The sequence below is a fragment of the Daphnia pulicaria genome, chromosome 1, assembly GCF_021234035.1.
Source record: "Daphnia pulicaria isolate SC F1-1A chromosome 1, SC_F0-13Bv2, whole genome shotgun sequence".
NCBI lineage: Eukaryota > Metazoa > Arthropoda > Branchiopoda > Diplostraca > Daphniidae > Daphnia > Daphnia pulicaria.
Genome location: NC_060913.1, coordinates 30,541,923 through 30,557,175, shown reverse-complemented (window position 1 = coordinate 30,557,175; position 15,253 = coordinate 30,541,923).

Below are 15,253 nucleotides of genomic sequence, written 5' to 3'. Positions count from 1 at the left end.
TGACGTGCTCTGGCGTGCACTGGCGTGCTCTGGGGTGCATTGACGTGCTCTGGCGTGCACTGGCGTGCTCTGGTGTGAATTGGCGTGCTCTGGCGTGCATTGACGTGCTCTGGCGTGAATTGGAGTGCTCTGGCGTGCACTGGCGTGCTCTGGCGTGCTCTGGTTTGAATTGACGTACTCTGGCGTGCACTGGCGTGCTCTGGCATGCACTGGCGTGCTTTTGCGTGCACTGGCGTACTCTAGTGTGCATTGACGTGCTCTGGCGTGCACTAGCTTGCTCTGGCGTGCATTGACGTGCTCTGTCGTGCACTCTCGTGCTCTGGCGTGCACTGTCGTGCTCTGGCGTGCACTGGCGTGCTCTGGCGTGAATTGGCGTGCTCTGGCGTACACAGGCGTGCTCTGGCGTGCACTGGCGTGCTCTGGCGTTCACTGGCGTGCTCTGGCGTGCTCTGCTAAGCAGAACTCAAGTGCTTGACAATAGAAATCCACTACTCGACAATAGAACTCAAATAACTTGAATAATTTTTAAAAATTCAAGTGCTGTGATGTGCGTTTTTCTAAAACTTTTTGTTCATGATTTGCTCTATAAATTTATTGATTCAATAGACTTGAAATGGTGTATTGGACATTTATTTACACATCCTGTAATTAAAAAATGGTTTTAACAAGTGAAAAAAATATTATAGCAACTTCAAGTGCTGAGCTGTTCTCTGCTGTGCTCTACCGTGCTCTGGCGTGCACTGGCGTGCTCTGGCGTGCTCTTGCGTGCTCTGGCGTGCATTGACGTGCTCTGGCGTGCACTGGCGTGCCCTGGCGTGCATTGAAGTGCTCTGGCGTGCACTGGCGTGCTCTGGCGTGTATTGACGTGCTCTGGTGTGAACTGGCGTGCTCTGGTGTGAATTGGCGTGCTCTAGTGTGCACTGGCGTGCTCTGGCGTGCACTGGCTTGCTCTGGCGTGCACTGGCGTGCTCTTGGGTGAATTGGCGTGCTCTGGCGTGCACTGGCGTGCTCATGCGTGCATTGAAACACTCTGGCGTGCACTGGCGTACTCTGGAGTGCACTGGCGTGCTCTGGCGTGCACTGGCGTGCTCTGGGGTGAATTGGCGTGCTCTGGCGTGCACTGGCGTGCACTGGCGTGCACTGGCGTGCACTGGCGTGCTCTGGCGTGCATTGGCGTGCTCTGGCGTGCACTGGCGTTCTCTGGCGTGCATTGACGTGCTCTGGCATGCACTGGCCTGCTCTGGCGTGCACTGTCGTGCTCTGGCGTGCACTGTCGTGCTCTGGCGTGCTCTGGCGTGCACTGGCGTGCACTGGCGTGCTCTGGCGTGAATTGGCGTGCTCTGGCGTGCATTGACGTGCTCTGGCGTGCACTGGCGTGCACTGGCGTGCTCTAGCGTGCATTGACGTGCTCTGGTGTGAATTGGCGTGCTCTGGCGTGCACTGGCGTGCTCTGGCGTTCACTGGCATGCTCTGGCATGCATTGACGTGCTCTTGCGTGCACTGGCGTGCACTGGCGTGCTCTGGCGTGCACTGGCGTGCTCTGGCGTGCTCTGGCGTGCACTGGCGTGCTCTGGTGTGAATTGGTGTGCTCTGGCGTGCACTGGCGTGCTCTGGTGTGAATTGGCGTGCTCTGGCATTCACTGGCGTGCACTGGCGTGCTCTGGCGTGCTCTGGCGTGCACTGGCGTTCACTGGCATGCTCCTGACATGCTCATTGATGTGCTCGTGCGTGCACTGGCGTGCTCTTGCGTGCACTGGCGTTCTCTGGCGTGCACTGGAGTGCTCTGGCGTGCACTTGCGTGCTCTGGCATGCTCTGTCGTGCTCTGTCGTGCTCTGCTATGCAGAACTCAAGTGCTTGACAATAGAAATCCACTACCCGACAATAGAACTCAAATAACTTGAATAATTTTTAAAAATTCAAGTGCTGTGATGTGCGTTTTTCTAAAACTTTTTGTTCATGATTTGCTCTATAAATTTATTGATTCAATAGACTTGAAATGGTGTATTAGACATTGATTTACACATCCTGTAATTAAAAAATGGTTTTAACAAGTGAAAAAAATATTATAGCAACTTCAAGTGCTGAGCTGTTCTCTGCTGTGCACTACCAAGCTCTGGCGTGCATTGGCGTGCTCTGGCGTACTCTGGCGTGCATTGACGTGCTCTGGCGTGCACTGGCGTGCTCTGGCGTGCATTGACGTGCTCTGGCGTGCACTGGCGTGCTCTGGTGTGAATTGGCGTGCTCTGGTGTGAATTGGCGTGCTCTGGCGTGTACTGGCGTGCTCTGGAGTGCACTGGCGTGCTCTTGCGTGCATTGACGTGCTCTGGCGTGAATTGGAGTGCTCTGGCGTGCACTGGCGTGCTCTGGCGTGCTCTGGTTTGAATTGACGTACTCTGGCGTGCACTGGCGTGCTCTGGCATGCACTGGCGTGCTTTAGCGTGCACTGGCGTGCTCTGGTGTGCATTGACGTGCTCTGGCGTGCACTAGCTTGCTCTGGCGTGCATTGACGTGCTCTGGCGTGCACTGGCGTGCTCTGGCGTGCACTGGCGTGCTCTGGCGTGAATTGGCGTGCTCTGGCGTACACAGGCGTGCTCTGGCGTGCACTGGCGTGCTCTGGCGTTCACTGGCGTGCTCTGGCGTGCTCTGCTAAGCAGAAATCAAGTGCTTGACAATAGAAATCCACTACCCGACAATAGAACTCAAATAACTTGAATAATTTTTAAAAATTCAAGTGCTGTGATGTGCGTTTTTCTAAAACTTTTTGTTCATGATTTGCTCTATAAATTTATTGATTCAATAGACTTGAAATGGTGTATTGGACATTTATTTACACATCCTGTAATTAAAAAATGATTTTAACAAGTGAAAAAAATATTATAGCAACTTCAAGTGCTGAGCTGTTCTCTGCTGTGCTCTACCGTGCTCTGGCGTGCACTGGCGTGCTCTGGCGTGCTCTTGCGTGCTCTGGCGTGCATTGACGTGCTCTGGCGTGCACTGGCGTGCTCTGGCGTGCATTGAAGTGCTCTGGCGTGCACTGGCGTGCTCTGGCGTGCATTGACGTGCTCTGGCGTGAACTGGCGTGCTCTGGTGTGAATTGGCGTGCTCTAGTGTGCACTGGCGTGCTCTGGCGTGCATTGACGTGCTCTGGCGTGCACTGGCGTGCTCTTGGGTGAATTGGCGTGCTCTGGCGTGCACTGGCGTGCTCATGCGTACATTGAAACACTCTGGCGTGCACTGGCGTACTCTGGAGTGCACTGGCGTGCTCTGGCGTGCACTGGCGTGCTCTGGGGTGAATTGGCGTGCTCTGGCGTGCACTGGCGTGCACTGGCGTGCATTGGCGTGCTCTGGCGTGCACTGGCGTGCTCTGGCGTGCATTGACGTGCTCTGGCGTGCACTGGCGTGCTCTGGCGTGCATTGACGTGCTCTGGCGTGAACTGGCGTGCTCTGGTGTGAATTGGCGTGCTCTAGTGTGCACTGGCGTGCTCTGGCGTGCACTGGCTTGCTCTGGCGTGCACTGGCGTGCTCTTGGGTGAACTGGCGTGCTCTGGCGTGCACTGGCGTGCTCATGCGTGCATTGAAACACTCTGGCGTGCACTGGCGTACTCTGAAGTGCACTGGCGTGCTCTGGCGTGCACTGGCGTGCTCTGGGGTGAATTGGCGTGCTCTGGCGTGCACTGGCGTGCACTGGCGTGCACTGGCGTGCTCTGGCGTGCATTGGCGTGCTCTGGCGTGCACTGGCGTGCTCTGGCGTGCATTGACGTGCTCTGGGGTGAATTGGCTTGCTCTGGCGTGCACTGGCGTGCTCTTGGGTGAATTGGCGTGCTCTGGCGTGCACTGGCGTGCTCATGCGTGCATTGAAACACTCTGGCGTGCACTGGCGTACTCTGGAGTGCACTGGCGTGCTCTGGCGTGCACTGGCGTGCTCTGGGGTAAATTGGCGTGCTCTGGCGTGCACTGGCGTGCACTGGCGTGCATTGGCGTGCTCTGGCGTGCACTGGCGTGCTCTGGCGTGCATTGACGTGCTCTGGCGTGCACTGGCGTGCTCTGGCGTGCATTGACGTGCTCTGGCGTGAACTGGCGTGCTCTGGTGTGAATTGGCGTGCTCTAGTGTGCACTGGCGTGCTCTGGCGTGCACTGGCTTGCACTGGCGTGCACTGGCGTGCTCTTGGGTGAATTGGCGTGCTCTGGCGTGCACTGGCGTGCTCATGCGTGCATTGAAACACTCTGGCGTGCACTGGCGTACTCTGGAGTGCACTGGCGTGCTCTGGCGTGCACTGGCGTGCTCTGGGGTGAATTGGCGTGCTCTGGCGTGCACTGGCGTGCACTGGCGTGCACTGGCGTGCACTGGCGTGCTCTGGCGTGCATTGGCGTGCTCTGGCGTGCACTGGCGTGCTCTGGCGTGCATTGACGTGGTCTGGGGTGAATTGGCTTGCTCTGGCGTGCACTGGCGTGCTCTTGGGTGAATTGGCGTGCTCTGGCGTGCACTGGCGTGCTCATGCGTGCATTGAAACACTCTGGCGTGCACTGGCATGCTCTGGCGTGCATTGACGTGCTCTGGCGTGCACTGGCGTGCTCTGGCGTGCTCTGGCGTGCTCTTGCGTGCACTGGCGTGCAATGGCGAGCATTGACGTTCTCTGGCGTGCATTGACGTGCACTGGCGTGCACTGGCGTGCATGGCGTGCACTGGCGTGCATGGCGTGCACTGGCGTGCTCTGGCGTGCACTGGCGTGCACTGGCTTGCTCTAGCGTGCACTGGCGTGCTCTGGCGTGCACTGGCGTGCTCTGGCGTGCACTGGCGTGCCCTGGCGTGCTCTGCTATGCAGAACTCAAGTGCTTGACAATAGAAATCCACTACCCGACAATAGAACTCAAATAACTTGAATAATTTTTAAAAATTCAAGTGCTGTGATGTGCGTTTTTCTAAAACTTTTTGTTCATGATTTGCTCTATAAATTTATTGATTCAATAGACTTGAATTGGTGTATTGGACATTTATTTACACATCCTGTAATTAAAAAATGGTTTTAACAAGTGAAAAAAATATTATAGCAACTTCAAGTGCTGAGCTGTTCTCTGCTGTGCTCTACCGTGCTCTGGCGTGCACTGGCGTGCTCTGGCGTGCTCTTGCGTGCTCTGGCGTGCATTGACGTGCTCTGGCGTGCACTGGCGTGCTCTGGCGTGCATTGAAGTGCTCTGGCGTGCACTGGCGTGCTCTGGCGTGCATTGACGTGCTCTGGCGTGAACTGGCGTGCTCTGGTGTAAATTGGCGTGCTCTAGTGTGCACTGGCGTGCTCTGGCGTGCACTGGCTTGCTCTGGCGTGCACTGGCTTGCTCTTGGGTGAATTGGCGTGCTCTGGCGTGCACTGGCGTGCTCATGCGTGCATTGAAACACTCTGGCGTGCACTGGCGTACTCTGGAGTGCACTGGCGTGCTCTGGCGTGCACTGGCGTGCTCTGGGGTGAATTGGCGTGCTCTGGCGTGCACTGGCGTGCACTGGCGTGCATTGGCGTGCTCTGGCGTGCACTGGCGTGCTCTGGCGTGCATTGACGTGCTCTGGCGTGCACTGGCGTGCTCTGGCGTGCATTGACGTGATCTGGCGTGCACTGGTGTGCTCTGGTGTGAATTGGCGTGCTCTGGTGTTAATTGGCGTGCTCTGGCGTGTTCTGGCGTGCTCTGGAGTGCACTGGCGTGCTCTGGCGTGCATTGACGTGCTCTGGCGTGCACTGGCGTGCTCTGGCGTGAACTGGCGTGCTCTGGTGTGAATTGGAGTGCTCTGGCGTGCACTGGCGTGCTCTGGCGTGCTCTGGTTTGAATTGGCGTACTCTGGCGTGCACTGGCGTACTCTGGCATGCACTGGCGTGCTTTTGTGTGCACTGGCGTGCTCTGGTGTGCATTGACGTGCTCTGGCGTGCACTGGCTTGCTCTGGCGTGCATTGACGTGCTCTGGCGTACACTGTCGTGCTCTGGCGTGCACTGTCGTGCTCTGGCGTGCACTGGCGTGCTCTGGCGTGCACTGGCGTGCACTGGCGTGCTCTGGCGTGAATTGGCGTGCTCTGGCGTTCACTGGCGTGCTCTGGCGTGCTCTGCTAAGCAGAATTCAAGTGCTTGACAATAGAAATCCACTACCCGACAATAGAACTCAAATAACTTGAATAATTTCTAAAAATTCAAGTGCTGTGATGTGCGTTTTTCTAAAACTTTTTGTTCATGATTTGCTCTATAAATTTATTGGTTCAATAGACTTGAAATGGTGTATTGGACATTGAGTGCTCTGGCGTGCACTGGCGTGCACTGGCGTGCTCATGCGTGCATTGAAACACTCTGGCGTGCACTGGCGTGCTCTGGCGTGCTCTGGCGTGCACTGGCGTGCTTTGGCGTGCACTGGCATGCTCTGGGGTGAATTGGCGTGCTCTGGCGTGCACTGGCGTGCACTGGCGTGTACTGGCGTGCACTGGCATGCTCTGGCGTTCACCGGCGTGCTCTGGCGTGCTCTGCTAAGCAGAATTCAAGTGCTTGACAATAGGAATCCACAACCCGACAATAGAACTCAAATAACTTGAATAATTTTTAAAAATTCAAGTGCTGTGATGTGCGTTTTTCTAAAACTTTTTGTTCATAATTTGCTCTATAAATTTATTGATTCAATAGACTTGAAATGGTGTATTGGACATTGATTTACACATCCTGTAATTAAAAAATGGTTTTAACAAGTGAAAAAAATATTATAGCAACTTCAAGTGCTGAGCTGTTCTCTGCTGTGCACTACCGTGCTCTGGCGTGCACTGGCGTGCTCTGGCGTACTCTGGCGTGCATTGACGTGCTCTGGCGTGCACTGGCGTGCTCTGGCTTGCACTGGCGTGCTCTGGCGTGCACTGGCGTGCTCTGGCGTGCTCTGGCGTGCACTGGCGTGCTCTGGCGTGCACTGGCGTTCTTTTGCGTGCACTGTCGTGCTCTGGCGTGCATTGACGTGCTCTGGCGTAAACTGGCTTGCTCTGGCGTGAATTTACGTGCTCTGGCGTTCACTGGCGTGCTCTGGCGTGCACTGGAGTGCTCTGGCGTGCACTGGCGTGCACTGGCGTGCTCTGGCGTGCACTGGCGTGCTCTGGCGTGCACTGGCGTGCTCTGGCGTGCACTGGCGTGCTCTGGCGTGCACTGGCGTGCTCTGGCGTACACTGGCGTGCTCTGGCGTGCACTGGCGTGCTCTGGCGTGCACTGGCGTGCTCTGGCGTGCACTGGCGTGCTCTGGCGTGCATTGAAGTGCTCTGGCGTGCACTGGCGTGCTCTGGTGTGAATTGGCGTGCTCTGGTGTAAATTGGCGAGCTCTGGAGTACACTGGCGTGCTTTGGCGTGCATTGACGTGCTCTAACGTGCACTGGCTTGCTCTGGCGTGAACTGGCGTGCTCTGACGTGAACTGGCGTGCTCTGGTGTGAATTGGAGTGCCTGGCGTGCTCTGGCGTGCTCTGGCGTGCACTGGCGTGCACTGGCGTGCTCTGGCGTGCTCTGGTTTAATTGGCGTACTCTGGCGTGCACTGGCGTGCTCTGGCGTGCATTGACGTGCTCTGGCGTGCATTAACGTGCTCTGGCGTGCATTTACGTGCTCTGGCGTGCACTGGCGTGCTGTGGCGTGCACTGGCGTGCTCTGGCGTGCACTGGCGTGCTCTGGCGTGAACTGGCATAATCTGGCGTGCACTGGCGTGCTCTGGTGTGAATTGGAGTGCTCTGGCGTGCACTGGCGTGCATTAACGTGCTCTGGCGTGCATTTACGTGCTCTGGCGTGCACTGGCGTGCTCTGACGTGCATTGACGTGCTCTGGCGTGCATTAACGTGCTCTGGCGTGCATTTACGTGCTCTGGCGTGCACTGGCGTGCTCTGGCGTGCACTGCCGTGCTCTGGCGTGCCTTGACGTGCTCTGGCGTGCACTGGCGTGCTCTGGTGTGAATTGGCGTGCTCTGGTGTGAATTGGCGTGCTCTGGCGTGTACTGGCGTGCTCTGGATTGCACTGGCGTGCTCTGGCGTGCATTGACGTGCTCTGGCGTGCATTGACGTGCTCTGGCGTGCACTGGCATGCTTTTGCGTGCACTGGCGTGCTCTGGCGTGCATTGACGTTCTCTGGCGTGCACTGGCGTGCACTGGCGTGCTCTAGCGTGCACTGGCGTGCTCTGGCGTGCTCTGCTATGCAGAACTTAAGTGCTTGACAATAGAAATCCACTACCCGACAATAGAACTCAAATAACTTGAATAATTTTAAAAAATTCAAGTGCTGTGATGTGCGTTTTTCTAAAACTTTTTGTTCATGTTTTGCTCTATAAATTTATTGATTCAATAGACTTGAAACGGTGTATTGGACATTGATTTACACATCCTTTAATTAAAAAATGGTTTTAACAAGTGAAAAAAATATTATAGCAACTTCAAGTGCTGAGCTGTTCTCTGCTGTGCTCTACCGTGCTCTGTCGTGCACTGGCGTTCTCTGGCGTGCATTGACGTTCTCTGGCGTGCACTGGCTTGCTCTGGCGTGCACTGGCGTGCACTGGCTTGCTCTGGCGTGCACTGGCTTGCTCTGGCGTGCACTGGCGTGCTCTTGGGTGAATTGGCGTGCTCTGGCGTGCACTGGCGTGCACTGGCGTTCTCTGGCGTGCACTGGCATGCTCTGACGTGCATTGACGTGCTCTGGCGTGCACTGGCGTGCTCTGGCGTGCTCTGGCGTGCTCTGGCGTGCACTGGCGTGCAATGGCGAGCATTGACGTTCTCTGGCGTGCATCGACGTGCACTGGCGTGCACTGGCGTGCATGGCGTGCACTGGCGTGCATGGCGTGCACTGGCGTGCTCTGGCGTGCACTGGCGTGCATGGCGTGCACTGGCGTGCTCTGGCGTGCACTGGCGTGCTCTGGCGTGCACTGGCGTGCACTGGCTTACTCTAGCGTGCACTGGTGTGCTCTGGCGTGCACTGGCGTGCTCTGGCGTGCACTGGCGTGCTCTGGCGTGCACTGGCGTGCTCTGGCGTGCACTGGCGTGCACTGGCGTGCTCTGCTCTGCAGAACTCAAGTGCTTGACAATAGAAATCCACTACCCGACAATAGAACTCAAATAACTTGAATAATTTTTAAAAATTCAAGTGCTGTGATGTGCGTTTTTCTAAAACTTTTTGTTCATGATTTGCTCTATAAATTTATTGATTCAATAGACTTGAATTGGTGTATTGGACATTTATTTACACATCCTGTAATTAAAAAATGGTTTTAACAAGTGAAAAAAATATTATAGCAACTTCAAGTGCTGAGCTGTTCTCTGCTGTGCTCTACCGTGCTCTGGCGTGCACTGGCGTTCTCTGGCGTGCATTGACGTGCTCTGGCGTGCTCTGGCGTGCATTGACGTGCACTGGCGTGCACTGGCGTGCACTGGCGTGCACTGGCGTGCACTGGCTTGCTCTGGCGTGCACTGGCGTGCTCTGGCGTGCATTGACGTGCTTTGGCGTGCACTGGCTTGCTCTGGCCTGCATTGACGTGCTCTGGCGTGCATTGGCGTGCTCTGGCGTGCACTGGCGTGCTCTGGCTTGCACTGGCGTGCTCTGGCGTGCACTGGCGTGCTCTGGCGTGCTCTGGCGTGCACTGGCGTGCTCTGGCGTGCACTGGCGTTCTTTTGCGTGCACTGTCGTGCTCTGGCGTGCATTGACGTGCTCTGGCGTAAACTGGCTTGCTCTGGCGTGAATTTACGTGCTCTGGCGTTCACTGGCGTGCTCTGGCGTGCACTGGAGTGCTCTGGCGTGCACTGGCGTGCACTGGCGTGCTCTGGCGTGCACTGGCGTGCTCTGGCGTGCACTGGCGTGCTCTGGCGTGCACTGGCGTGCTCTGGCGTGCACTGGCGTGCTCTGGCGTACACTGGCGTGCTCTGGCGTGCACTGGCGTGCTCTGGCGTGCACTGGCGTGCTCTGGCGTGCACTGGCGTGCTCTGGCGTGCATTGAAGTGCTCTGGCGTGCACTGGCGTGCTCTGGTGTGAATTGGCGTGCTCTGGTGTAAATTGGCGAGCTCTGGAGTACACTGGCGTGCTTTGGCGTGCATTGACGTGCTCTAACGTGCACTGGCTTGCTCTGGCGTGAACTGGCGTGCTCTGACGTGAACTGGCGTGCTCTGGTGTGAATTGGAGTGCCTGGCGTGCTCTGGCGTGCTCTGGCGTGCACTGGCGTGCACTGGCGTGCTCTGGCGTGCTCTGGTTTAATTGGCGTACTCTGGCGTGCACTGGCGTGCTCTGGCGTGCATTGACGTGCTCTGGCGTGCATTAACGTGCTCTGGCGTGCATTTACGTGCTCTGGCGTGCACTGGCGTGCTGTGGCGTGCACTGGCGTGCTCTGGCGTGCACTGGCGTGCTCTGGCGTGAACTGGCATAATCTGGCGTGCACTGGCGTGCTCTGGTGTGAATTGGAGTGCTCTGGCGTGCACTGGCGTGCATTAACGTGCTCTGGCGTGCATTTACGTGCTCTGGCGTGCACTGGCGTGCTCTGACGTGCATTGACGTGCTCTGGCGTGCATTAACGTGCTCTGGCGTGCATTTACGTGCTCTGGCGTGCACTGGCGTGCTCTGGCGTGCACTGCCGTGCTCTGGCGTGCCTTGACGTGCTCTGGCGTGCACTGGCGTGCTCTGGTGTGAATTGGCGTGCTCTGGTGTGAATTGGCGTGCTCTGGCGTGTACTGGCGTGCTCTGGATTGCACTGGCGTGCTCTGGCGTGCATTGACGTGCTCTGGCGTGCATTGACGTGCTCTGGCGTGCACTGGCATGCTTTTGCGTGCACTGGCGTGCTCTGGCGTGCATTGACGTTCTCTGGCGTGCACTGGCGTGCACTGGCGTGCTCTAGCGTGCACTGGCGTGCTCTGGCGTGCTCTGCTATGCAGAACTTAAGTGCTTGACAATAGAAATCCACTACCCGACAATAGAACTCAAATAACTTGAATAATTTTAAAAAATTCAAGTGCTGTGATGTGCGTTTTTCTAAAACTTTTTGTTCATGTTTTGCTCTATAAATTTATTGATTCAATAGACTTGAAACGGTGTATTGGACATTGATTTACACATCCTTTAATTAAAAAATGGTTTTAACAAGTGAAAAAAATATTATAGCAACTTCAAGTGCTGAGCTGTTCTCTGCTGTGCTCTACCGTGCTCTGTCGTGCACTGGCGTTCTCTGGCGTGCATTGACGTTCTCTGGCGTGCACTGGCTTGCTCTGGCGTGCACTGGCGTGCACTGGCTTGCTCTGGCGTGCACTGGCTTGCTCTGGCGTGCACTGGCGTGCTCTTGGGTGAATTGGCGTGCTCTGGCGTGCACTGGCGTGCACTGGCGTTCTCTGGCGTGCACTGGCATGCTCTGACGTGCATTGACGTGCTCTGGCGTGCACTGGCGTGCTCTGGCGTGCTCTGGCGTGCTCTGGCGTGCACTGGCGTGCAATGGCGAGCATTGACGTTCTCTGGCGTGCATCGACGTGCACTGGCGTGCACTGGCGTGCATGGCGTGCACTGGCGTGCATGGCGTGCACTGGCGTGCATGGCGTGCACTGGCGTGCTCTGGCGTGCACTGGCGTGCATGGCGTGCACTGGCGTGCTCTGGCGTGCACTGGCGTGCACTGGCTTACTCTAGCGTGCACTGGTGTGCTCTGGCGTGCACTGGCGTGCTCTGGCGTGCACTGGCGTGCTCTGGCGTGCACTGGCGTGCTCTGGCGTGCACTGGCGTGCACTGGCGTGCTCTGCTCTGCAGAACTCAAGTGCTTGACAATAGAAATCCACTACCCGACAATAGAACTCAAATAACTTGAATAATTTTTAAAAATTCAAGTGCTGTGATGTGCGTTTTTCTAAAACTTTTTGTTCATGATTTGCTCTATAAATTTATTGATTCAATAGACTTGAATTGGTGTATTGGACATTTATTTACACATCCTGTAATTAAAAAATGGTTTTAACAAGTGAAAAAAATATTATAGCAACTTCAAGTGCTGAGCTGTTCTCTGCTGTGCTCTACCGTGCTCTGGCGTGCACTGGCGTTCTCTGGCGTGCATTGACGTGCTCTGGCGTGCTCTGGCGTGCATTGACGTGCACTGGCGTGCACTGGCGTGCACTGGCGTGCACTGGCGTGCACTGGCTTGCTCTGGCGTGCACTGGCGTGCTCTGGCGTGCATTGACGTGCTTTGGCGTGCACTGGCTTGCTCTGGCCTGCATTGACGTGCTCTGGCGTGCATTGGCGTGCTCTGGCGTGCACTGGCGTGCTCTGGCGTGCACTGGCGTGCTCTGGCGTGCTCTGGCGTGCACTGGAGTGCTCTGGCGTGCACTGGCGTGCACTGGCGTGCAATTGGCGTGCTCTGGCGTGCACTGGCGTACTCTGGCGTGCACTGGCGTTCTCTGGCGTGCACTGGCGTGCTCTGGCGTGCTCTGGCGTGCACTGGCGTGCTCTGGCGTGCACTGGCGTGCTCTGGTGTGAATTGGTGTGCTCTGGCGTGCAATGGCGTGCTCTGGTGTGAATTGGCGTGCTCTGGCATGCACTGGCGTGCACTGGTGTGCTCTGGCGTGAATTGGCGTGCACTGGCGTGCTCTGGTGTGAATTGGCGTGCACTGGCGTGCTCTGGCGTGCTCTGGCGTGCACTGGCGTGCTCTGGCGTGCATTGAATTTCTCTGGCGTGCACTGGCGTGCTCTGGCGTGCACTGGTGTGCTCTGGCGTGCACTGGTGTGCTCTGGCGTGCACTTGCGTGCACTTGCGTGCTCTGGCGTGCACTGGCGTTCTCTGGCGTGCATTGACGTGCTCTTGCGTGCACTGGCGTGCTCTGGTGTGAATTGGCGTGCTATGGCGTGCACTGGCGTGCTCTAGTGTGAATTGGCGTGCTCTGGGGTGCATTGACTTGCTCTGGCGTGCACTGGCGTGCTCTGGTGTGAATTGGCGTGCACTGGCGTGCTCTGGCGTGCACTGGCGTGCTCTTGCGTGCACTGGCGTGCTCTGGCGTGCACTGGCGTGCTCTGGCGTGCACTGGCGTGCTTTGGCGTGCACTGGCGTGCTCTGGTGTGAATTGGCGTGCTCTGGCGTTTACTGGCGTGCACTGGCGTGCTCTGGTGTGAATTGGCGTGCTCTGGCGTCCACTGGCTTGCTCTGGTGTGCACTGGCGTGCTGTGGCGTGCACTGGCGTGCTCTGGCGTGCACTGGCGTGCTCTGGCGTGCAATGGCGTGCTTTGGCGTGCACTGGCGTGCTCTGGTGTGAATTGGCGTGCTCTGGCGTTTACTGGCGTGCACTGGCGTGCTCTGGTGTGAATTGGCGTGCTCTGGCGTGCACTGGCTTGCTCTGGTGTGAATTGGCGTGCTCTGGCGTGCACTGGCGTGCTCTGGCGTGAATTGGCGTGCTCTGGCGTGCACTGGCGTACTCTGGCGTGCACTGGCGTTCTCTGGTGTGAATTGGCGTGCTCTGGCGTTTACTGGCGTGCACTGGCGTGCTCTGGTGTGAATTGGCGAGCTCTGGCGTGCACTGGCTTGCTCTGGTGTGAATTGGCGTGCTCTGGCGTGCACTGGCGTGCTCTGGCGTGCACTGGCGTGCTCTGGCGTGAATTGGCGTACTCTGGCGTGCACTGGCGTTCTCTGGCGTGCACTGGCGTTCTCTGGCGTGCACTGGCGTGCTCTGGCGTGCTTTGGCGTGCACTGGCGTGCTCTGGCGTGCACTGGCGTGCTCTGGCGTGCACTGGCGTGCACTGGCGTGCAATTGGCGTGCTCTGGCGTGCACTGGCGTACTCTGGCGTGCACTGGCGTTCTCTGGCGTGCACTGGCGTGCTCTGGCGTGCTCTGGCGTGCACTGGCGTGCTCTGGCGTGCACTGGCGTGCTCTGGCGTGCTCTTGCGTGCATTGACTTGCTCTGGCGTGCACTGGCGTGCTCTGGCATGCACTGGCGTGCTCTGGTGTGAATTGGCGTGCACTGGCGTGCACTGGCGTGCTCTGGCGTGCACTGGCGTGCTCTGGTGTGCATTGACGTGCTCTGGCGTGCACTGGCATGCTCTGGTGTGAATTGGCGTGCTCTGGCGTTCACTGGCGTGCTCTAGGGTGTATTGGCGTGCTCTGGCGTAGATTGAATTGCTCTGGCGTGCACTGGCGTGCTCTGGCGTGCACTGGCATGCTCTGGCGTGCACTTGCGTGCTCTGGCGTGCTCTGGCGTGCACTGGCGTGCTCTGGCGTGCATTGAATTGCTCTGGCGTGCACTGGCGTGCTCTGGCGTGCACTGGCGTGCTCTGGCGTGCACTGGCGTGCTCTGGCGTGCACTGGCGTGCTCTGGCGTGCACTGGCGTGCTCTGGCGTGCACTGGCGTGCTCTGGCGTACACTGGCGTGCTCTGGTGTGAATTGGCGTGCTCTGGCGTGCACTGGCGTGCTCTGGTGTGAATTGGTGTGCTCTGGCGTGCATTGAATTGCTCTGGCGTGCACTGGAGTGCTCTGGCGTGCACTGGCGTGCTCTGGCGTGCATTGACGTGCTCTGGTGTGAATTGGCGTGCTCTGGCGTGCACTGGCATTCTCTGGCGTGAATTGACGTGATCTTGCGTGCACTGGCGTGCTCTGGCGTGCACTGGCGTGCTCTGGTGTGAATTGGTGTGCTCTGGCGTGCACTGGCGTGCTCTGGTGTGAATTGGCGTGCTCTGGCGTGCACTGGCGTGCTCTGGCGTGCTCTGGCGTGCTCTGGCTTGCTCTGGCGTGCATTGACGTGCTCTGGCGTGCACTGGCGTGCTCTGGCGGGCACTGGCGTGCTCTTACGTGCTCGTGCGTGCACTGGCGTGCACTGGCGTGCTCTAGCGTGCATTGACGTGCTCTGGTGTGAATTGGCGTGCTCTGGCGTGCACTGGCGTGCTTTGGCGTGCACTTGCGTGCTCTGGCGTGCACTGGCGTGCTCTGGCGTGCATTGACGTGTTCTTGCGTGCTCTGGCGTGCTCTGGCGTGCACTGGCGTGCTCTGGTGTGAATTGGCGTGCTCTGGCATGCACTGGCGTGCACTGGCGTGCACTGGTGTGCTCTGGCGTGAATTGGCGTGCACTGGCGTGCTCTGGTGTGAATTGGCGTGCACTTGCGTGCTCTGGCGTGCACTGGCGTGCTCTGGCGTGCATTGAATTTCTTTGGCGTGCACTGGCGTGCTCTGGCGTGCACTTGCGTGCTCTGGCGTGCACTGGCGTTCTCTGGCGTGCATTGACGTGCTCTTGCGTGCACTGGTGTGCTCTTGCGTGCACTGGCGTGCTCTGGTGTGAATTGGC